Source organism: Anolis sagrei, chromosome 1, assembly GCF_037176765.1.
Source record: "Anolis sagrei isolate rAnoSag1 chromosome 1, rAnoSag1.mat, whole genome shotgun sequence".
Lineage (NCBI taxonomy): Eukaryota > Metazoa > Chordata > Lepidosauria > Squamata > Dactyloidae > Anolis > Anolis sagrei.
In genome coordinates this window covers 44,610,256-44,635,812 of record NC_090021.1, presented here as the reverse complement: position 1 = coordinate 44,635,812, position 25,557 = coordinate 44,610,256, and the positions used below count along the sequence as shown (strand labels likewise).

The 25,557-nt window shown below is 39.5% G+C and overlaps 1 protein-coding gene and 1 pseudogene across 4 annotated transcripts in view; both read right to left on the bottom strand.

Annotated features, from left to right (window-relative positions):
- LRFN2 (leucine rich repeat and fibronectin type III domain containing 2) overlaps positions 1-25,557 on the bottom strand; it is a 358,506-nt gene that overhangs the window by 133,881 nt on the left and 199,068 nt on the right. For 2 of the 4 annotated variants that reach the window (XM_060754100.2, XM_067464185.1), the window contains exon 2: positions 17,643-17,692. The exons of 1 other annotated variant lie outside the window; for it this stretch is intronic. The gene's annotated coding sequence lies outside the window, so the exon portion shown is untranslated. Of the gene's footprint in view, positions 1-7,544; positions 7,664-17,642; positions 17,693-25,557 lie in introns of all 4 variants that reach the window. One more of the 4 variants, XM_060754101.2, reaches the window with a different exon arrangement.
- Positions 10,344-11,588, bottom strand: LOC132776463 (cell division cycle-associated protein 7 pseudogene; annotated as a pseudogene).

The window sequence follows — 25,557 nt, the reverse complement described above, 5'->3', positions numbered from 1 at the left end:
AATAGCTCTATAAACAAGCACCTTGGTATCCCTACGGATGTCCCAGTCCTCAAACACTCTCTGCTTCATTCGGAAAAATGCTGCACTCACAGAGCTCAGGCGGTGTTGTATTTCCGTGTCGATGTTGAGGAATGCAGGGTTGGGGTGAAAATTGCTGGAAGAAACATTAACAACCTTAGATATGCAGATGACACCACTTTGATGGCCAAAAGCGAAGAGGAGCTGAGGAGCCTTCTAATCAAGGTCAAAGAAGAAAGCGCAAAGGCTGGGTTGCAGTTAAACATAAAAAAAACCAAGATTATGGCAACGAGAATGATTGACAACTGGGAAATAGAAGGAGAAAACGTGGAGGCAGTGACAGACTTTGTATTTCTAGGTGCAAAGATTACTGCAGATACAGACTGCAGCCAGGAAATCAGGAGACGCTTACTTCTTGGGAGGAGAGCAATGACCAATCTTGATAAAATAGTGAAGAGTAGAGACATCACACTGGCAACAAAGATCCACATAGTTAAAGCAATGGTATTCCCCATAGTCACCTACAGATGTGAGAGCTGGACCATAGGAAAGGCTGAGCGAAGGAAGATAGGTGATTTTGAACTGTGGTGTTGGAGGAAAGTGCTGAGAGTGCCTTGGACAGTGAGAAGATCCAACCAGTCCATACTTCAAGAAATAAAGCCTGACTGCTCATTAGAGGGAAGAATAGTAGAGGCAAAGATGAAGTACTTTGGCCACATCATGAGAAGAAAGGAAAGCTTAGAGAATACAATTACGCTGGGGAAAATGGAAGGAAAAAGGAAGAGGGGCCGATCAAGGGCCCCAATTACGCTGGGGAAAATGGAAGGAAAAAGGAAGAGGGACTGATCAAGGGCACGGTGGATGGATGGTATCCTTGAAGTGACTGGATTGGCCGTGAAGGAGCTGGGGGTGGTGACAACCGACAGGGAGCTCTAGCGTGGGCTGGTTCATGAAGTCACAAAGAGTCGGAAGTGACTGAACGAATGAACAACAAAATTGTTTTTAAGTTCTGCTAGTAAGAACCATTAACTAACAAATTAATTGGTTTATATTCCTGGGGGAAGGGGTTAATTAAATGAGTTATTTAGCTTCCAAGTTTGGAATCTATATGTAGAAGAGAAACAATTGCAAATGAAAATAAACAAATGAATAGTTATTAATAGTAAAGATAAAGGCTAAAATCAGGAATTTGCCCTAAGAATTGCCTTCACTACAGGGAAAGAATAAATCATGAATACATTCATATTTGGGAGAGGGAGATTGAGAGAGAGCGGGAGAGAAATTGAGATTGCATTGCTAAAGTAGAGAAAAAAGAAAAAATGATGTGAATACTATGCTTTTGCAATCCTTCCACTTTACAAAACAACAACCATATGTAGGAATGTAAGACTTTTCTTATTTTGTTCTTGCATGCAAATGTGAATAATTTCAAGCATTTTCTTCTTGCTGCATAAGAACACAAATATGTCTGCACAATCTTCAATAACTATTCACATTTTGGTGGGTTTTTTTTTTGTTAAAATCAGTTTTGTACACAAATATACTTTTTACTTTTCACCGATAAAATGTTGTTTTTTAATACAAAAATGCTGTGTTCTGTGCAAAAGGTAACACTTTTCCAAGAAAATTGTTCCTGTGCAAAAAAAAAAGTAACATTTTAGTATAAATAATTAAAAAGAAAGAGAAAATAACTTAAAGAGCAAAGAATCTCATAGTTGTACCTCATTTACACTGTCTTGACTGAGAATCAGAGGGCCTACGAGTATTCTTTACATCTCTAACCTACCTTGTAGCAGTTAAAGTAGTGTCAAAGTGTATTAATTCTACAGTGTATATGTATTAAGACTGAAAAGGGGAAAATAGAGAGAACCTAACATTGACAGATTTGTCCATTTCTACTGAAGGCTTTTGTCTGATTGATGTAGCTATTGTATCTGAAAGAAAGCAAATAACTTGAAACTCTATCGATCTACATTGGACTCCTTGTCCTTTTGGGGAGGGGCAGGTCTGCTTGAAGTGTGGGGGCTCCAAGACCCTATGTAGGCCACAACATTTTTTATTTATAAGACAGAGGTCCTTTTCAAGGCCATTGAGTATATTCTGCACATTCTGAAATTTTCCTGGCCTGTTTTTAAAAGGAGGGACCTTTTCTTTTAAAAAATAATTTGAAGCAAAACACCCTCCATTCACACACATTTAAAACAGATCAAAGGGCAATCAGAGTTGCTTCACCATGGCATAGAGGACACTTGGGGGAATATTTAAATTTAAAAAATGCCATGGAGTATGGACTTATACAGCATCATGCCACACTGGTGAACTGGTCTTATTCCAGAATAACAGAAGACACACACTCATGGATTATCCCTTCATCTTTACATATATTCTTTTTTTCTGCATGGACCAACAGATAAGTTTGCTGATTTCTGCAGTACAACTGGTATATGTGGACTTTGTGGGATGGGATTTGGAGGCTATGAAAAGAGTAATGGAGATTTGCACAGTTCTTGCGTTGTGTTGACCTCTTCTGCTAAATATGAGTCAGACAATGAAGCGGATGAAAGACTGGGCAAAGTGATCATATTCTCTGCACTAGAATTTGCCATGCTTCTTGAGAAAAGAAGAAAGAGGATGAGGATGAGTAGTAAATGTATGGTGATAATCAAGTCCAAAGTTTCTCAAATTTGTGCTCCTCCAGATGTTTTGGACCAGCTCCCACAATTCCTAATCAATTAGTCTATTCTCGGTATTTTCATTTGTAAAAATGAAATGATAAGAAGAGAGGAATAACAAATGAGGACAATATGCTGGTAAAGTAATATGCAATTAAATATTTGGGTTAGGTATAATTTGGAACAACATGTTCCGGTATCAGCTGAATACTTTCTCATATCAAAGATTGCCATCCAAATACAATTGACTGGAAATATTTCAGAACCTTGTTCTATGTCATTCCCCATATTAGCAAGGAGCATGCCAACCCAAACAGCCCATTGCAAGTTGTTTCAATAAAAGAATCAAGCTTTGTAGATAAGCATCAGCAAACTCAAAGTATAAAAGCCCATTAATGTCTCAACTTTACTGTCATTTGCACAGCAAGCTTGAAAGATTCCTGCTACTGCATTGAAATACTTAGCATTTATATAACCTTTCTGGAGTATTCTAAGAATTTCACATGCAGTATCTCATCACAATCCAGGGTATAATCCCATAAGAAAGGTTAATATCTACTTTCTTCCTATTTGAAAGACTGAGAACAAGACAATGTGGTCACTTGAAGTCTACCTGGTGAAGTCATTGGAAAGCTAAAATACAATGTCATAGATACAATGCTAAACTACTCCCATTCCTATATGTTTTGTTTGCCTCCTTGAAGCTTTTGTATTTCACGATAGAGAAGAGCTCTCTCACAAAAGACTCTTTGTACCAAACTACAAAACCCAGAATTTTAAAAGATGGAAGTTTGATAGCTGAAGTAGTATCATATGGGTGTAACTGTTTAGGCTAGATGCACTATATATCTCTCACACATATACACACACTATGGTTATATACAATTGGCTCATCAGAGTTGGATTACGAACATAGGACAATGAATATATCTAGTCTTACCTCAAACTTAAACCCAAAAAACAATAACATTTCATTACTGTTGGCAAAATTGAAAATCATTATAATTATGAAAGTTAAGTGTGCCAAAGGTGGAGTTTAATTGTACTGCTGTTTATAAATTCACAGTATTTGTTCATTTTGAAAAGGTTTGACAAAGAAAAAAGAATTCACTTTTATACATCATCTTCCCCATCTGTGTTATTGTCACAGATTTGAAGAAATTTAGACAAAGACAAGAATGTATTGATGGTGGACTCAAATTGTACCAGCATCCAAATAGTAGCTACTTTGATTAGGAATGAAGGCAGTTGCTGTCAGATGACACCTGGAAAACTATGCACTGGCTATTGGCGCCATAGGCTATTGCAGTTGACTCAAGCTGAATATCTGGCAGCTCTAACTAAACCCTTATTTGTCCACCAACAGCAATGATAGTCAACAAGGTTGTGAGTGTATTCTAGGTTTTAGTTTAAACTTTAAAAGAGGTATCCCAAACATGCTGAACTTGTTTGGGGAATAAAATTCTGTGCCTTTTATAGTGGAAAACCCAAAATGGATTCAGCAGTTTACTGACATGAAGGCTGTGAGGCTCTAAAGGCTCTCTAGTCCTATTCTGATGCAGTCTTGATCTGCAACATCAAACTAATTCTTTATCAGTAAGCCATGTTTTCAAATGTTAGCTTTTGGGGATGCCAACAATGCAATAAAACTAAAAGGGTGATTATACAAACCCACCTCACCTGTATGAGAGGAAGAATTCATTAATTTCTAACTCCCTACCAGCCTCTATCATTGTGGAATAGGCCACATGAAGTCTTGTGTGAAACATTTAACCCTCAGTTTACTTCTTGATGGTAACATATACTGTACTTGTGAGACATACTACTCACTAATCCAAAGACAATAATTAGCTATTTCAAAAATCAACACACATGTCTCTACTCACTTAGCATTATGAACAATGAAGTTATTTTAATTGTTTTTAAAATTGATTGTAAATGTTTTTAAATTATTGTCTTTGGAAGCTAGCATGATCCACTCTGGGAGAAAGACAGCATATAAAATAAATAAATGCATAATAAAATACAGATGAAGTATAACATCTTGGGCTTTGCTTTTATTTATTTTTTAATATCCAAGAAATTTATTGAATATTTACTAGAGTACAATCTGGGAAGAAATATTCCCGAAACCTCACTGACATACATACTGAATACTTTGCCAATCTTGTTAGATATGAAAATATTGAGAACAGCATTTTAGACAATGCCTAGTTTATTGAGGGGAAGGAAAGCAAAATTTCAGTCCAAAGCACCTTTCCTTTAAAGAGATTAAGCAATAACTGCAGCTGATGGTTTCTTGTATCTTCAAAATTTGGTCTCATTAAAACTTGAAAATATTTCAAGAAACTCTCCATAAACATAGATGTGCCCATTGCAGGTATTCATTTGAGTTGTTGAAAGATTTCAATTACTTGGAGACCTTTAAAACTCTAGTTAAACATTCAAAAAACTTCAAATTTGTTCCTGCGTTGTGCCCTCAATTATGACCTGAAATGAAGAAACATGGGCAAAATGTTCCCATGTTTACCAATCACAAAAACAGCCAATCAGTGACAAATCTAGTTCTCCTATTTGCAATGGACATGAAGGCCCAGACAGCACAGTTTGGTCTTATTTCTGTGCCAGCCAGAAGAACTAGTTGACAACACAGTAGGGTACATAACAAGCCCCAGATGTACTCCTCAAGGCTTCTCCTAGAAGTACTCAAGATTATATGCTTGCCTCAAGCACTCTTTGTCCCCAATAGCATTATGCAAAAAGAAGTCCTCCTCCACCACTATAGGATTGAAGTGACATCCTTTAGACCTCATCCCATGTCACCAGGCAAAACAATTTAGTGGCTTTCGAATGCAATCAGATGCTTTTTGCAAAGAGTAGGTAGTGACAGATAGCACTAGCAAGGCTGTAGAGTCACCTTGGTTTAAGGGGGAGTCATTTAGAATCCACCTCTCTGTCCATCAAGGCACTTGACTTATTGCCAAACCTGCTTTCAAATTCCATTTCATCAACAGCCAGTCTCCTGATTTACCACAAATTTGTCCTTTCTATGTTTCTGCCCCCGCTTTCCAAAAGTCTCCAACCACCCCATTCTGATAAAAATTCACATTTTTATCAGAATTCCACTTTTGTCCAATCTGTCTGTCAGAATGGTAAGCCCTTCAAGTCAGGCACAGTGTGACTGTTATGTCTAAAGTGCATAACACATGTATGGGGAGAAATGTGTAATTGTTAGAAATGGCTACATGTAATTTCAGTGCCAGCTCTACTATTTGACAGAGTAAGGCAGCTGCCCCAGGAAGCAGATTTGAGGTGTGATAAGAAAGAATAATGGGAGTGTCAGTTGTGAGGGTTTTTTTTACTTTGTCTACAAAACAAATTGTATGGACTACAGACTTGAGAGTTCACCTCAGGCAGCTCAGGAGCCCCCGGTGGCGCAGTGGGTTAAACCCCTGTGCCAGCAGGACTGAAGACTGACAGGTCACAGGTTCGAATCTGGGGAGAGGAGGATGAGCTTCCTCTATCAGCTCCAGCTCCTCATGCGGGGACATGAGAGAAGCCTCCCACAAGGATGATAAAACATCAAAATCATCTGGGCATCCCCTGGGCAATGTCCTTGCAGACGGCCAATTCTCTCACACCAGAATTGGCTTGCAGTTTCTCAAGTCACTCCTGACATGACCAAAAAACAAACAAACAAAAAAACACCTCATGCAGCTAAAAGTCTAGGTCCAGCCCTGAAGTACGTATACTCTTCTGTTAACTGAAAACCTTCCAAAACAAAAGATTGTGATAGAAGAGGGGACAAAGCCTATGCATTTATGATATACAGTAAGCACCTTGTTAACTGCAGAATTCAATATTTGTGGTTTCATTTACCCACACACATAGGAAGAATACCTCTCTCTTTGAACCTCCAGGTCCTCCAATACAACTATGGCATGCAATGACCGGAACTGGGGTAATTCAGTGGCATTGGTCATTTCCACAATTTCTCATAATGATATTCTGGGCAAGGATGTATCTCTCACAGACACTCAGAAGAAACTGAGTATAAGAAAAGTAGATTAAGGTGTCTATAATAATTACTTGATCAACTCTATTAGTCACTGATTTTGTATGGGTAGGAACACAAGGAAAATAAGCATTTTGCTAATGGAAAACTGGTTCAATAATTGGCTTATCTACCTAACAATTCATTAGCTACATTTCAGTTAAAATATTTTGGCGTTTTGACCACATATACAGCCCATTTCCTCCTATCCCTGCAAAATGCACAACTAAAGGTAAATCAGGAAACCTCTAATTGAGCATTCACCCTTAATATTCACAGGAAACTAACATTCATTAATAAAAGGCTTCCTGGTTTAATCATCACTTATATGAGTGGGCATAACACTGGTATCCATATGTTAATCAAAGGACTTTTGTATATTTCAGCAAAAAACAAAAACAAAACAAAACCCTGCAATATGATAATTGGAACTAGCTCAGTGACAGAAGATTTGATTTAATATCTACTGAAATCTTTAGATAAGATCTAGCCACGTGAGCTAACAGCACTAAGTTTAGAGCTGAACCACATGCTTTTCTGAACATGACCTATTCCTTCTAGGTCAATTTCCGATTAATCATTATGCATTTCAAATACAGTTGGCTGAATATAATTGTACAATAGTCTTTGCTGGCACAGTCCCTTCTGGTGCGAATATTCTTTAACCTGCCATCAGTTCAAGACATTTCCTGTGGTCACAGAAACCCAGCTTTCAAACCAAAAGTAGAGGAGTCATGACTATATTAATGTCATAACAACTACAGTTAGAAGTCTGATCTGAAAAAGAAATTGTGTCCTACCAGTTTATTGAATAAAATCCTTTGACCTTGAGAATAGGTGCATTGAAGTTTAGGTGTGTTTTGCTCCCCAACCCTCTACTGTCCTGGGAAGGAGTTGACAGCATCTATGGGGAAATCAGCTGAAAAGCAAACCAGATGACAGTGTGAAAGCAAGGCTTGACCTTTCTGTCTATCTCCCCAGGGAAGGTGCAGATTTGAAGAACTCCTACACTTTTGTAGGCCTAGTTAGGAAAACAAAAGAGCTTCAGGTGCTTGCTTCTCAGTCTTTCAGCCTCTCTCCTTCTCCCTGCCTCTTGGTGCCAATCACATACACACGCACACACTCACAACATAGATGGGAGGGGGTAGAACATGGAGAAAAAACTCAAACACTTTGAAAAAGACTTCCTGCTACTGGAGGGTGCAAACAAATGTCAAGCTGACACAATGATATTCAGCCTCCTTTCATAAAATAAACTGTTAGTATGCTATTTTCTCTGGATGCTGAAAAACAGGGCTTCCTGCAGAGGAAGACATTAACATGGGTGGCACATTCACTTCAAGGTTTTATCTTATCACAATTTCTCTTGCAAAATGAAAAGGGCAGAACTAAACTGGAATATCTCACACTAATCACACGTTCACCACCTTGGGGTTGTTGCATGACAGAGAGATTTACAGTTATCCTCCTCCTTCATTCTTTAAAACAGAGAGTTCTGGTTGCTTAATTGGGGTGGGGGGCAATTAAGAAAAAATTAAGAATCTGGGTTTTATTATAGGAACTTCACCTAAGTATAGGGTAGTTATTTAAGGCATTACTCCAAGCTTGATACTACTGAAAGATGGGACAGGAAAGACTGGGGAATAAAGTGAACTCACCCCTGAAGCATCAGTCTGGAAGGGGACAGGTAAACATTTAAAGAAATGTGCTGCTCACTCTAATTATAACCACCGCTACTACTCCGGTAGGTTTTCTTGGTACTTTGTATGAGACTTTGTTGCATTTTTTTCATTCAACACAGCAAATTGTGTTTACCGGGTAATAATTTTATTACCTGAAAACATTAATTAAAAAAAATCACATACATAAAAGGAATATCTGTTAGGAAATTGTTACTCAATGTAATGGTCCAGAGACAGATGCTGATTCTCAAGCCACTTGATGCAGGTATTTGAAGAGCTTATAGGGAAGAGTGAAAAAGTTGTAGACAATGGGCACAAATATGGTACCAGTCCTTAAGAAGCTCTTAACTCCTCATGGAGTAAACTGTGAGAAGCAAAAGTTTTGTTTGTAAAATCTTATTCTAGATCAAGTGAAACTGATCCATAGAACTGATTATGGATCAACACAACACTTTTTCTGCTTCTCATAGACCAGAGCTGTGTGCTACCAAGAAAGTAATACATTTTTCAGTAAACAAACTTGCATATTCATGCACCACAAGTAGACTGAAAGGCTGCTTCTTACTCAGAAAAGCAAATCCTGGATAGGTTATAGGGATAGAAGGAGTACAGCTCCCAGAAAACCTTAGGAAATATCATGAAGATATCCCAGGGCCCTTCCAGGCAAGGCCCAAAATATAGACCCTGTTGTACTTTTACCTGAGGCATCCAAACCCAGCTTTGTCCCAAGTTACTTTGGTACTCCATTAGACCCAAGCCTTCCTGGGTCTAAAGAAAAAGAAAATAAAAACTTAAAAGACCCAAGCCTTCCTGGGTCTAATGGAGTATAGGGCCAGTTGGGACTAACTTATGGGACTGCTTCCACAGTCCTGGGATCAGTCCCCACAGCCCACCTTGGTTCTTTGGGCTTCCAAAAGCCTGGGGAAATGAGGAGGGCACCTTACCATGCTGTTATTAGGCCTCTCTGGAAGCCATCTAGAGTACCAATGACATACCAGGAGGCAGGATGGGAACAAATTGCTTTTTATTTTCTTTTAAGTTTTTATTTTCTTTTAAAGCTTTGGAGGGCAATTTTAGCATAATTGAAAGCAACAGTTTCCCACTTGTTACTGATGCTTGCAGTGCAAACCCCCATTATAACAACAAAATGCCACCTAAAATAGTATAGACACTCAATTCCTGAAATAAGATGCTCTCCATAACCAGTCTACACTGTGGCAGATGAACCTGAACTATCTCTAACTGAACTGCAATGATCAACACCATTCCTTGCTTCACGGAGAGCCGGCAGGATCTCAAATCCATCTGACTATACCTCCACAAAATGATGACATGAGTGCTGAGATCTACCAGGGTCCCCTAGAGATCTCAGCACTGATGTCATCATTATGCTCTGGCTATGGGCACATAGCCAACTGCTTTTGCAATCTTGCCTGCCCACAAACAAAAAGAGCAGGAAATGAGGAGGGGGAAAGAGACCACCCAAAGTATATGGCTCAGCCTAATTACGCTATTGCTAAGGTCATAAGATTTCAGCCACAGACTCTTGATCATGCAACCCCCCAGTGCCCAAGTCTCCTTTCAAACTATCTCCAAAAATGCTAGGTCCTAGCACTGAGAACCAGCAGAACTATCTCCTTTGGCAAGTCAGAGCCTTTCTGTATCATCCAAGTAAGTTGAGCAAGTATATTCATGTAGCTGGCATAGTATAATTAATAAAATAACACAGTATGGGATTTAAACAACTTCTAGTTGAAAACAGTGCAGATTCACATCCTGTAATATCTTATGCCAGTCAAATGACACAAATGAGTCAATTACTTCTGTTTCCCTTTTAAAAGATGCTGAAATTGTAAAAAAAAATACAAAAAATTTTAATGTTGAAAACTTTAATGAGAATGCTAAACTGGTGTATGTTGATTGCAAGCCAGTGTCAGTATTTTCATTCTTGCATTTCAAGTTCTTGCTTCAGACTTTTCAGGTAGGCATGGATGCTGTCATAACCATGATACTTGGCCAAATAAACCAGAACATCTGTTGCGCAGCATCCTTCCCGTGCCTGCAGTAGCTGCAGTTACAGATTCCACAGCAGGGTGTGCTATACCACTCTGGATCCAGCAAAGCAGTTTTGACTTCCTCTCCATAGCGGTTGTGAAGACAGGGCCCACAAAACTGACCCTGTACTCCTATACATTCTGGGTTGCAACAGTTTGTCTTGGTGTCTATAGTTTTCTGGCGGCATTGATGACAGGTGGACTCCACTGTATGGTTGTACACTTTATCATTGGCAGCTTCACAGATATTATTTTACTCTTCCTGGGTTATTTCTTCCACTGGACTGATAACATGGGGAAGGGTCATAGCGTTTTCTTCTGGGAGCATCCATTTCATCCTCAGAATAGTCATCCAATGTTCTCCTTCTCACTAAAATGTAAGGATCTTCCTCCTGTTTGTCTGACATGGGGCTTGGAGGGCCTTCAATCAGGGTTCACGATCTGGTATGAGGCCTAGAACTTCTCTCTGGATTCCTCCATAAAGCACTTTTGGGAAATGATTTCCTGGGAGTCCTCCATGGTTTCAAAATAGGAGTTGTCAGTACACCTTTCCCAGGAAACATTCCAGGGACATTCAATTCTGCCATTAATCTTGCAAGCATGGCCTTGTTTTCCTTTATATTTAAAGCTCTTTTCTCTAAGAATTTTGGTCTCTTTCTTCATCAGAATCTGAATCCAGGTCCAGTTCACAGGGAAGTTTAGAAGCAGGAGCTATTTCAGCCTCCCCTCTCTAAGATCTTCAAGGTGGAAACTTCATAGCAACTTTAAGAGGGACAGGGCAATTCCGTGGTCTCTTATGTCAATGTTTATCTTCATCACACTCATCATTTTCTTCAGAATCAGTATCCAGTTTCAATGCATCCTGAATTTCACTTTCTGAAAAGCCACAGAATGATTCGTCATCTGAATCCTCCCTAGAATTTTTGGCCATTTCTTCTGTAACTTCTGGCTTGAAATTTGATTTTGTGTTTGCAAACTTATCGGAGCCAAAACTGTCACAGCTGTCATCAGAGGATGAAGAGGTTTCCATAGGGATCAGCTTTGTATTGCGGAATGCTATAGATTTCTTCTTTCCTGAAAAATCGCCCTGCAAATGGAAAGGGTCCATGTTGGTGGTTGGATTGCCACTGGAAGAGCACAATTGCACCTTACTTGCTTACTTAGGCGATTCCTCGTAGTCCGAGGATGATGATCCCCCAAGAGTACTGTCTTGGCAGTGGGTCCGTAGGTGACTGTGGAGCCCTATTCTTGATCTGCATCTTCTCCCACAGTGAGGACATCGGTTTCCAGGTGGAAGGTGGTCCCGCTTGGGGTTGGCTTGATGTGCCTTCCTCTTGGCACATTTCTCTCTTTCGCCCTCTATTTGTGCCTCTTCAAATTCTACAGCAAATTCTACAACTGCACCATTGCAAATTGGAGCCAGTCAAAGAAAGGAGAGCCAGGCCACCAAAGGCTTGTGCCAAAGCCTCTCCAAAAGGCTGGAGGGCAGTTGGGATGGCCCCACTCCAGCCCATTAGTTACTGCAGTGGAATAGAGACAACCTCCCGGAAAGCCCAGGTCTTTTGGCTCTCGTTGGGACTTAAACTCACAAAGAAGCAGTTTTCTTAAACCCTGCCTGGAAGCATCCCCAGAGTTTTTTTGGGAACTGTGTTTTATATATTCTAAGATCTAGGTGCCATATTCTAGGATTCTAGGACCATAAGGAAGGCTGAGTGAAGGAAGATAGATGCTTTTGAACTATGGTGCTGGAGGAAAATTCTGAGAGTGTTTTGGACCACAAGAAGATTAAACCAGTCCATACTCCAGGAAATAATGCCCAACTGCTCACTGAAGGGAAGGATATAGAGGCAAAGATGAATTACTTTGGCCACATAATGAAAAGACAGGAAAGCTTGGAGAAGACAATGATGCTGGTGAAAATGGAAAGAAAAAAGAAGAGGGGCCAACTAAGGGCAATATGGATGGATGGTATCGTTGAAGTGACTGGCTTGACTTTGAAGGAACTGGTGGTGGCCACAGCTGACAGGGAGCTCTGTGTGGGCTGGTCCATGAGGGCATGAAGAGTTGGGAGTGACTGAATGAATGAACAACAATGCAAAGTGACTCCTAAGTTGATATATAGCTAATTAACAAAATATTATCACGGGGTGTCTGCGACCCACACCACTGGAGAAATTACACTGCTTAGCCGGTATTGCACCACCTGACATCCGCCGGGAAGTAGCAGCCAATAGTGAAAGGACCAAGGCAGAGACATCTCCAGCTCATCCCCTGTTTGGGTATCAGCCAGCACGTCAACGACTTAAATCTAGACATAGTTTTCTAAGATCTACAGAGACACTCGCTGGAACACCTCAGCAAGCGAGAGTCCAAAAGTGGCAGGCCCAAACCCAGCACCTCAATTCATGGGTGATACCAGATGAGAGACTCCCCCCTGGGCACTCAGAAGACTGGGCGACTTGGAAGGCGCTGAACAGATTGCGCTCTGGCACCACGAGATGCAGAGCCAATCTTAAGAAATGGGGCTACAGGGTGGAATCCTCGGCATGCGAGTGCGGAGAAGAACAAACCACTGACCACCTGCTGCAATGCACCCTGAGCCCTGCCACATGCACGATGGAGGACCTTCTTGCGGCAACCCCAGAGGCACTCCAAGTGGCCAGATACTGGTCAAAGGACATTTAACCAAATACCAAATTTACAAAATCTGTGTGGGTTTTTTTTTCTTTTTCTTTTTCTTTTTAATCTCTGTGTTTGTTTTGCTCTGTTAGAATTGTAATACAATGGTTGCTGATGACACGATAAATAAATAAATAAAATATTTGATTAAGATCCTACATTTTAATTGGTAAAAGGAAAAAAATATCCATGCTGGATGGATCCTCCAATTTGTTCATGAGTGTGAGATCACTAGTATGAGATTTGGTCTTGAATGTGTGGTTGGAGATAAAGTCCTTTCCACACTGCCCCTATATTTCAGGGTCTGATCCCAGATTATCTGGCTATCTGGCAGTAGGAACTCATATAATTCAGTTTAAATCAGATAATCTGGTATCAGATCCTAGGCTATAGGGCAATGTGGAAGGGGACTAAGATGACTGCAAAACAAGCCAAGCCATGTTGTCTTCCTCTTCTTTCATAGTCACATCCCCAACATTCACATCAAATAATGTGAAGTCTCTGTAATGGTGAGGAAGGACCAGGAAATGGACTCATAGACTGAGATTTTCCTCCAAGACTTAAACTTGATTTAAGGCTTTTAAATTTTCCATTATTACTATGGGGCCTGGGAAAATATCACTGATATGACAGGACCACAGTTTACATAATGGCCACAATAATGTTTGCAGAGATCCTGGCTGCTCTAGAGTTTTCTCTCCCTTCTCTGCAATCATATGTATTCATTTATTTTTCATTTATTTGGAACTGCATGACCTCATTTCCTTTATTAAAAAATAAACTCAGTACTACTTTCATCATAAACAGTTCTGTAAAAACTCATCAAACCTAGCAAACAAAATGAAAAGTACTAAAACTCACTATATACAATAATACCTTGTGTGAGATAAAACAGCTCATGCATAGAAAACAGGGGAGACACATCACATCTAAAATCGATATTTTTCCTTAGTAGGGTTGATGTCACCACATCTTTGATGTGGGTAAGGAGTGGCTTATCCCCCCCCCCTCCACCCAATGCATTTATAATTTACATAACTGGCATGAAAAATCCACCATCATCCAGATTACTTCAAGATATTTCTTTGGTTTTTGTTATTTTGTATATCGAAAGTCACTTTTCTTGTGGGTAATTTTCTGAGACCGCAGGCAATGGATGGAAGAAGTTAAAACGAAAAATAGAATGTATGTTCTCAGACTCTCTAACAGACTAAAATAAGACTATAATCATTAAATTAGCCACTTGCCACTTAGACCTCTTCTGCACTGCCATATAATTCAGATTATTGAATAAGATAATTCAGATTATCAAATCAGATAATCCACATTATTTGCTTTGAACTGGATTATATGAGTCTACACTGCTTTATAATCCAGTTCAGTGCAAATAATCTGGATTTTATATGGCAGTGTAGAAGGGGCCCATGTCAACAGAGGGTGTATCTACATTAGAATAAATGTAAGTAGACATTACTGCCATGGCTCAGTGCTATAGAATCTTGAATGTTGTAGTTTTAATGTTTATTTAGTTTTGTCTGTCAAATATTGCAGTGCCTCATCAAACCACAACTTCCATGATTTCATAGCAGTGAGCAATGGTAGTTAAACTAGTGTAAATTTGTATTACTTCTGCAGTGTAGGTGCACCCATGGTGTCATTCATCTGGTCTCCCCCCTCAAATACTGACAGCTACTGGTGACATAAGAACAAACCAAAACTAAAATCACAGAGTTGAAAGAGATTCAAGCCCCATCTATACTTTATAGCAGGTTTTTTTTTTGTCGTGTCAGGAGCGACTTGAGAAACTGCAAGTCACTTCTGGTGTGAGAGAATTGGCCATCTGCAAGGACGTTGCCCAGGGGACGCCTGGATGATTTTGATGTTTTTATCATCCTTGTGGGAGGCTTCTCTCATGTCCCCGCATGAGGAGCTGGAGCTGATAGAGGGAGCTCATCCGCCTCTCCCTGGATTCGAACCTGCGACCTGTCAGTCTTCAGTCCTGCCGGCACAGGGGTTTAACCCACTGTGCCACTGGGGCTCCTTTATAGCAATGAAATATGCCATATAAAATCCAGATTATCTTATTAGAACTGGATTATATGGCAGTGTAGACTCATGATCCAGTTTAAAACAGATAATCTGGATTTTATATAGCAGTGTAGAAGGGGCCTCAAAGGGTCATCCAGTCCAACTTCATTCTGCATTGCAGGAGCATATAATCAAAGCACTCCTGACAGATGGCTGCACATACAGCCATGGTTTCAAAATCCTCAGAGGAGGCTCCACCACACTCTAAGGCAGCATATTTCACTGCTATAAAGTTCTTCCTAATATTCAGGTGAAACCTCTTTTCCTGCAATTTAAATCCATTGTGCCATATCCTAGGATGCATCTATACCAGTGTTTCATAAACTGCTCCTCCAGGTGTTTTGGACTTCAGCTCCAAGAAATCCCAGCCAGCTTACCAGCTGTTATAAATTGTAAGAACTGAAGTTCAAAACATTTGAAGGAGCACAGTTTGAGAACAACTGATCTACACTGCAGAATTAATGCAGTTTGATGCTACTAACTGGCAGTAATTTTACAAGCTCTTTAGTCTTCTCTGTTGAAGAATGCTGTTGCCTCTACAACTTCCATGTTTCCATAGCACTGAGCCATGGCAATTGGAGTGGTGTCAGACTGCATTAATTCTACAGTCCTGATGCACCCCTAGTCTCCAGACTAGGAGACTAGCCTGCTCCATCTTCAGTATGACAGTTCCTTAATCATTCCTGGCCTCTTAAGAAGCCAACAGCCTACACACCAACAAGAACAAAACAAGTGACACAGTCTGTGATCTGTGATTTTTTTCAGGATAGTGACAAAGATGGAAAAAGCCAAAGTGAATTACCTTCCAGCCAAAAATGTACTTATAGTAGTTATGTCAACAATGATATCTGAAAACAACACCTAAGTGTGTCTCTATCTCTGCTGAATAGATTGTCTATCATGCACTGTGCTGTTTCTCCAGGCAGAAGGTAGTGCTAAAATCCACTATCGGTGACTTGCACTTAAATCAATAGGTCTTGTGCTGGTGTAAACATTTTATGATATTCTTGTAGAAGACATTTATGCTCCTGAGGCTGCTGCCCTCTCACCCATGCAATATAAACATTAAGTCAAAAACTTACTTCCCTGACTTTTGAATATTTTAAAAAGAAATGTATTCTAAGGAGTATGTGGTTGTAGCTGAAAGCTTGGCTGCTTGGTGTATGGAAGATGCAATGCCATTGGGGGGGAAAGTAAAGTTACTTGGGATATGAAAATCGTAAACCCTGGAGTATTTTAAATTGGTAACACTAATCCTTTTCTCCCACATGATTGGTATTTTTTATGTCCCTCACTTGTTTCTCTCCTCCCTTCTCAGCCTGGCCAATGTGATTGTCTGGATGAGAGTGAACAAACTGAACAAGCTGAATCCAGACAAGACAGAGGTATTCCTGGTCAGTCACAAGACCAAACAACTTATAGGGTTACAGCCTGTGCTGGATGGGGTTACACTCCCCTTGAAGGCACAGGTTTGCAGCTTGGGAGTTCTGGTGGACTCATTGCTGAGCCTCAAACCTCAGGTTGTGGTGGTGGCTAGGGGGGCTTTCGCACAATTAAAACTTGTGTGCCAGTTGCACCTGTACTTTGGGAAGTCAGACTTGGCCACGGTGGTCCACGCTCTCGTTACATCCAAGATAGACTACTGCAATGCACTCTACATGGAGGCTTCAAATAGTCCATGCGGTTGTTTCGTAAAGCCAGGTTAATAACTGGGGTGGCATACAGGAAGCACACAACTCTCATGTTACATCAGCTCCACTGGCTGCCAGTTTGCTACTGGGCACAATTCAAAGTGCTGGCTTTGGCCTAAAAAGTCCTATATGGCCCCGTCCCAGTTTACCGGTCTGAAGGTATCTCCCTTTATTAACCACCACAAAGACTAAGATCTTCTGGGGAAGCCCTGCTCTCAATCCCACCACCATCACAGTCACATTTGGCGGGGATGAGAGATTGGGCCCTCTCTGTGATTGCCCCCTGGCTATGGAACTTTCTTCCTGGCAAGATCAGATCAGCCTCCTTCCTTCTGTCCTTCAGAAAGATAGTAAAGACATGGTTGTGGGACCAAGCCTTTGGAGCACTGCAATGATGCAATAATAGGGAACCTACTTCACTGACCAGAGCCAGCATGGTGTCTTGAGATGGTTTTAAATAGTCAATTTTAAAGTAGATCTGACTGATTTTATTGTTTACATATCTTTATAGTTATTTTATGTCCTGGCATGGAATATTTGCCATTTGTATGTCATGCTCCGCCCTGAGTCCCCTTCAGGCTGAGAAGGACAGAATATAAATGTTTCTAATAATAATAATAATAATAATAATAATAATAATCTTGTGGAAAAAGATAGTCATCTGGATGCTCTGTGTATGTAGTACAGTTATAAAGAATACTCACAAACGGTCTTGTTCTTGATCAGAAAAGTTCTCTTGACACATTCAGGCATCCTGTCAAGAAAATAGTGAATGCCTGTAAGATTTACCACATTTCCACTTTTTTGGTAACAACAATAACAACAACAACAACAACAACAACAGAATTTGCAAAAATGAGTTGGATTTTGTATCTGCAGGAAACAGTGTTTTATTGTAAAATAGATCATTTTCTGCACAAAATGGTCTTAAAGTAAAACTGTGCAAAAGCTCTTATGATCATGCTCATTAGAGAGGAAACTTTTGGAATCAGACAAAAACAACCTCTCATATGTCATCAAGCTGAATACAGAAAATATCTCTGGAGCTTCTTGACCCCTTCTATACCACCAGATAATCTAGAATATCAAGGCAGATAATCCACATTATCTGCTTTAACTGGATTATCTGAGTCTACACTGCTATATAATCTAGTATAAAGCAGATAATTTGGATTTTATATGGCCATGTAGAAGGGGCCTTAGAATCCTGAGAGGTTAGAAACCTATGGTACTACATTTGTAGAAGTGGGTTTATATCCCTGAGAGTGCATGTGAAAATAATACTATAATGAAAATAATACTAGTTACTGCCAAGGGTGCTGCTAGATTTTTTTTCCTCCTGTTCCCCTTCCTTCCTCTTTATTGTGAGAAGTATGATTTGACTCAGAACTTGGCTATGTTATTCTTCAAGGTTATAGCTCTCAGAATCCCCTAGCTACCATGGCTTGTGGAAGTTGTTGGAAGATTATGTAAGTTGTGGTCAAAAATGTAAGGTTTCCAAGGTCTGTCCAGGCCTGGCTCATGGTTAGAAGACAAGAAAACACAATCCATGTGAAAAGTTTTTATCTTTTTAGTAATTGGCTATTGATAATCATAAACTCATAACTGATTTAGTTAAGATGCTCTGAATATCCAAGATTTTCTGTGGCCAAATGTAATTTTTTTTTACATTTATAGATACCTAACCACATTTAGCAGCAAGTTTGGCCCCATCTACACTGCCATGTAATACAGTTTGAAACTGTCTTATATGGTCAGTGTAGACTCATATAATGCTTTTAATGCAGTTAAACTGCATTATATGTGTCTACACTGACAAAATCATGCAGTTTCAAACCGTATAATTTGCCAGTGTAGATAGAGCTTTTGTGGACATTATCCTAAGTTCCATGAAAGAAGCAGCACTGAATAAACCAAGCTGTTAGACAAAGATGTCAATGTGCATATAATAATACTTCACAACTTGTTATTATACACTATTGTCTTTGCAATTAGATAGGGCACACACAATAAAAGATCCAATTGTTCCAGTAAGACACCAAAGTGATCCACATCTCTAACATTGCTTGTGCTTTTCAAATACGGATCACAATGGGAAGTTGAAAATAAGGCACAACAGCAATTTAGATCTGATTTGTAGGAACTCCAACTAGGATACTTTTGTACATATATGTCAGCCTGCTGGAATGCTGAAATCTCTGCAAATCTAAAGGGATGTGTTTTTGCGCATCCCTAAGCTCAGTCCTATACCCAGTAATTGCAAAACATTCATTTTGGTCATCAATTTACACTCTCCACAGCTTCATATTTTCCTAGCAGTGGCAAGGCCCTTATTTCTTCCTTTATTAGGCAAAGTAGCTGTATTATATTATTAGGCAAAGTAGCTGTATTATATTATATGCTGCACACAACTCTTCCAGAGCACAAATGCTACCAAATGGCTAATGCTGCTCCCCTTGTGATGATTAGCTCATGCAAATCTCCCACTACATGCATTCATCTGTTTTCCCCAAACAAAAGCAGGTGGTTAGCCATGTAAAGTCAAACATGTAACTGGGGAGGGATATTACACAACACATTTGAAAAATAAACAGTCTTTAGCTGTTAGGTGGATCATTTCAAATACAAAAACATTTAGAGTGCCTCTCTTACCTTCCCCCAGCAACATGTTTTGGGAGGTGTGAGATAGAACTGTAGGCACCATAAGGCTAAATAAAAATATGTATTGCAAAAAAAATGTTACTGTTTTCAGCTCTATGCTGTTTCTTTGGCTTAGAGGCCACATTTATCCCATTTGTGGGTGTTTCAGCCATATGCACAAAGGCAACGGAAGACACGACCGAGGTATTTGAAATCACGCTCTGTTGTTTGTATTTTCCTCCTACCCCCAAAATGTCAAGTTTGTTATGTCGTGTAAAGTCATACTTATGGCAAGCCACATGGGGAGTTCAGCAACACTGGAGAGAATAACTGTTGATTCTATAAGATGAAACAACATAGTAGTGATTATAATGTCAGACAGGCACTAGAGAGATCTCAAGGCCTTTCTTACTACACAGTTATAGTAGTGTGATTCCAATTTAACTGCCATGGGTATGTTCTGTGGAATTTGGAGACTGGTAGTTTGGGAACACTAGATTACTCTTGCTGATGATTCCAAGCAGGCCCGTAGCCAGGATTTCGTTTCGGGGGGGGGGGAGGGGGCTAAAAAAATTTTCAGGGGGGGTTTCAGGGGGCTGAGTTTCGGGGGGGGGGCTGAGTCTGAGTGAAAGAGGGTCTAGCCTAGCAAACCTTTTGTATCATTACCCCAATACCCCCATGCATATGGGATATATTGAGTATGGTGATCAGATCATGATATGAATAAACATAACAGTTTAAATAATGCACCAGTAAGGCCTTTTCGCGAACCACCATGAGAATTTCGGGGGGGGGGGGGGACTGAAGCCCCCCCGAGCCCCCCCCCCTGGCTACATGCCTGATTCCAAGTATCTTTTCCTCAACTGCAAATCCCAGATTTGACCAGTTGTTGTTGCAACAGTTAAAGTGGAATCATAGTGCTAATACTTGTGTAGTGTAAAATAAGTCCCTCCATTGAAATACCTGCTTGGCTATAGTATTCAGAAAGACTATTTGGGGGGGCACATTGTGCATGCATAACCAACTTCATCTCACACGGAGCTTGTAAGACTTTAAGAGGAAGAGAGCAAGAGAAGAATCATTGTGGGTTTCTTGGGATTTTGGAAGTCAAGTGTAATAAAAATAAAATAAAGCTACCAATCTAGAGTGAAGTATGTCCACTGTATATTGAACATACTTCAAATAATATTTGATATTGGAATTTGAGATCTTCTAATATAAGATGTGTAGGAAAAATACTTTGCACATGGGTAACAACAAGAGAACAAAATTACAATCCATTTATAACAATTTTCTCATACTCTGCATGGACAAATATATGTTGTATAGTTGCAATACACTCTAGCACAGTGGTTCCCAAACTTGGTCCCCCGGGTGTTTTGGCCTACAACTCCCAGAAATCCCAGCCAGTTTACCAGCTGTTAGGATTTCTGGGAATTGAAGGCTAAAACATCTGGGGACCCACAGGTTGAAAACCACTGTTATAGCATATCTTCCCACTATTTGCTCCTGCTCTCTTTAAAATTTGTTTACAGCAAACGTGATTCTATCAGTTTATACTTTTATAAGTACAAAAGTGTAAGTCTAATGCATTGTGCTTTAAAGGATGGGATCCAGTTCATCAAAATTTTGTTTTGTGGAAACTCAATACAATATCTTGAGGCTTTTTGTGTTTTTTTTTGTAGAGCTTCCAACTACATTCAAGATGTTTGCATAGATAATTATTCAATGCCATATTTTTCAGCACTAACCATCCCAATCCCTCTGTACAGATAGAAAAAAAATCTGAGGTAGATAATAGGGCTGGGTGGTTTCGTTCGTTAATTTCGTAATTTGTTAATAATTCGTTTTTTTTTTATAACGAAGCGATATTGAACCATTCAGGAGCAACTAAAAAATGAAACGAATTTTTAAATCTATTTCGTAATTGTTTTGTAATTGTTTCGTTATTATTTCCGTATGTCTGGTGCAAGTTTTATAGTTGTTTCCCTCCCCTCTCCCTGGTTGCAAGCGGTCGGCATTTACCCCATTTCCGGGTCCCTGGCCTCTGCTTAAGTGGATCAAATTCTCCTCTCCTCCTGTCGTCACCTCACCTCGTTCCTCACTCTGGCCTGCGTGCATTGGGCAAAGAGACACAGCAGTGCAGCACTCAGAGACCTGCCTGTTGCCTGCCTAACCTCCTGCCTTCCTGGGCAGGGATTAAAACTGTTATGATTATTATTATTATTGAGAAGCATTGTCAAACCAGAATAGAGATTTCCTCCCTCCTCTCTCTCTCTCTCTCTCTCTCTCTCTCCCCTCTTTCCTTCTCCGAGGTTAAAACTATTATTATTATTATTATTATTATTATTATTATTATTAAGAATGGATGGCCATCTTTCAGTAGTGCTTTCACTGTGCCTTACATGCATGAAGGCAGAAGGGGGTTTGTTATTATTATTATTATTATTATTATTGAGAAGCATTGTCAAACCAGAATAGAGATTTCCCCCCTCCTCTCTCTCTCTCTTTCCCCCCTCTTTCCTTCTCCGAGGTTAAAACTATTATTATTGTTATCATTATCATTATTATTATTAAGAATGGATGGCCATCTTTCAGTAGTGCTTTCACTGTGCCTTACATGCATGAAGGCAGAAGGGGGTTTGTTATTATTATTATTATTATTATTATTATTATTATTATTATTGAGAAGCATTGTCAAACCAGAATAGAGATTTCCCCCCTCCTCTCTCTCTCTCTTTCCCCCCTCTTTCCTTCTCCGAGGTTAAAACTATTATTATTATTATTATTATTATTATTATTATTATTAAGAATGGATGGCCATCTTTCAGTAGTGCTTTCACTGTGCCTTACATGCATGAAGGCAGAAGGGGGTTTGTTGTTGTTGTTATTATTATTATTATTATTATTATTATTGAGAAGCATTGTCAAACCAGAATAGAGATTTCCCCCCTCCTCTCTCTCTCTCTCTTTCCCTCCTCTTTCCTTCTCCGAGGTTAAAACTATTATTATTATTATTATTATTATTATTATTATTATTAAGAATGGATGGCCATCTTTCAGTAGTGCTTTCACTGTGCCTTACATGCATGAAGGCAGAAGGGGTTTTTGTTATTATTATTATTATTATTATTATTATTATTGAGAAGCATTGTCAAACCAGAATAGAGATTTCCCCCCTCCTCTCTCTCTCTCTCTCTCTCTCTTTCCCCCCTCTTTCCTTCTCCGAGGTTAAAACTATTATTTAAAACTATTATTTTCACGTTGCGCAACCGCGTCCGCCATTTTAACGAATTGATTCGTTAATATTAACGAAATTTCGTAAATATCGAACTTTTTAAAAGGAAAATTTCGGAATTCTTTAAAATAACGAAACGCAAAAAACCCCTAAAAACGATTCGAGTTTAGAAACATTTTTTTCCGTGGTTGCCCAGCCCTAGTAGATAAATATCAAATTGATTTTAAAACTGCACATTTTCGGTGTGTCCCCCTTACCAACATACCACAAAATAAACTCTCTACTTTGTTTAATCCCAAATTCACTTTAGATTTGCTTGTTTATATGAGCACTGGGAAGTGCTTTGAGCAAAGCAATTATTAAGCCAGCCATCTGCTTTCATCTGTATACTGAATAAGCAGAGGTCTCAGAACAGAAGTTGCATTTCTTTGTTTTGAGTAGTTGCAAAACAACACTACATCCTCAGTGCTTTAAATATCAACTCCAGATATAACAAACTCCTCAAAGTAGGTTATGATCCCACTCTCAGCTCACATTTACCAGATTTACTACAGCAGTTATGTAACTGAGCTAGAACTAATACATTCCTGGGATAAATTGTGAGGCAAATTTGGATTTCCAGACTGGACAAACATCTGTGGAAAACCAAAAACTATATAAGTATTGACTTTTATTGGGAGAATATTTTTGTTCTCTAATTGTGTAATGAGGCAGCGATAGGAACTCTTAGTATGCCAACCAGGTTTGATATGGTTGTTTAAGACAGTTTTAAACAGAGGATTTTAATGCCGCCCTGAGTCGCCTTCGGGCTGATATGGGCAGGATAGAAATAGTGTAAATAAATAAAATAAATAATGTCAAGATAAGTGATTTTAATGTTTTTGTATGTGTATGGTGTAGTAGGCATTGAATGTTTGCTGTTGCTTATAAGTTGCGCTCTACCCTGAGTCCCTTTCGAGGTGAGAAGGGTGGAATAGAAATGCTTTAAATAAATAATAAATAGATCAAGCATCCAAAGTAAGGGTTAAAATGAATTTGTAGCCATCAAAGTAATCAAAGAACTTTTCAGATAAGAGGTGTCTCTTTTAACAAAAGTTTCTCTGACAAATTCCTCTAGCTGTCCAGGTTCCTTGGCTTTATCTTCCACATAGACATTAAAATCCATTTCTGAGCCATCTTGAGGTTGGGGTGTTCACAAAATGTACACCCTCAATTTGCACTGCAACATGCATCCATCTGGAAACATCATATTTATAAAAAAATCATGAGAAATTCCAGATCGAGCCATAAAAACTTCTGCAGCCAATCAAGGTATAGCCAATGCAGAGTAGAAAACTGAGACCAAAATATGGAGCGGTTGTGAGGAAATTGCTAACACTGAAGTAGTTGGGAGAAGAAACTGGATATACGGCTTGAACAGAAGGCAAACAAAAACCTCCCCTGGAGAGAAAACCACAGTGTTCCCATTCTCTTCCAGGAAGATTTAGAGCAATCAAGTCTGAATCCACTTCAGCCCAAAAATGCAATGGAATCTGAAACAATTATGTACTGATAAATTAACAAATATGCATGGAGGAGCCTAGTTCTAGCTACTGAATCTAAGAGATTATAGCCCAAGACTATATTTCATAGCTCAGTCATGATTGAGACATCCATTAAATATCAATTATAATTAGAGATAGGGCAGTCTGCCAGTTTCACCTTTCCAGAGCTTTAGTTTTTAAAATGTTGAGTTCTTTAACTTGCAAATAATGACTGGTATCCTATGAATTTACTAGACTAAGATAAAATAGTTGGACAAATCCTAGCATTATCGCAGAGACTGCATAAGTGTGGTTCCTAATGAAGTCAATCACTTCACCAGTACACATACACTCTTGATTTATGTTGGATGGGAAGCTAATTGAGCAAAATGCCCTAGCAGTTGGTGAGCGACTGTAACCATGCTATCCTTTTCTAAACTATGCTAAAAGGTTATGGCATGGATAATTTTGATGCAGCTTTCAAAAACAAATGACATGAAACTCTCACCCACTGACACTGGCTTGGAGAGGACCATGTTAAAGATGAGGAGCATGTTTGGGGGAAGTGAATGGGAACCATAGTTCAGCACTAGCAGAGGGCTTACAAGGTTTAGTTAATTTAGTTTGAATGCATAATTATGTAGCTACATGGCGGAAATTAAGACTTTAATTGTTACATAGTGAGAAGATGGCTAATTGTTTTTGCACAAATGTCTTTGGGTTTGAAGGAGAGAAGTAAATTTTAATCTTTTTCTCCTTTTTCTTTTTTTCTTACAGGGCAGGAGAAAAAGGAATTTGTAATATTTCTCAAGAAACTAGGCATTGCTAATCATCATAGGTAATCATGCATGGAGCCCCCAGTGGCGCAATGGGTTAAACTGTTGTGCCGGCAGGACTGAAGACTGACAGGTCATAGGTTCGAATCCAGGGAGAGCATGGATGAGCTCTCTCTGTTAGCTCTAGCTCCGCATGTGGGGACATGAGAGAAGTCTCCCACAAGGATTGTAAAACATCAAGACATCCAGGTGTCCTCTGGCAAACATCCTTGCAGATGGCCAATTGTCTCACACCAGAAGCAACTTGCAATTTTTCAAGTTGCTCCTGACATGAAAAAAAATATCACTCATGCCTGAGTATTATTGTCTTCCCAAGGTATAGTCTTACTGATGGGTCCATAAATGACTGCGAAGATCTTTTGTGGATCCACATGGACTTCTA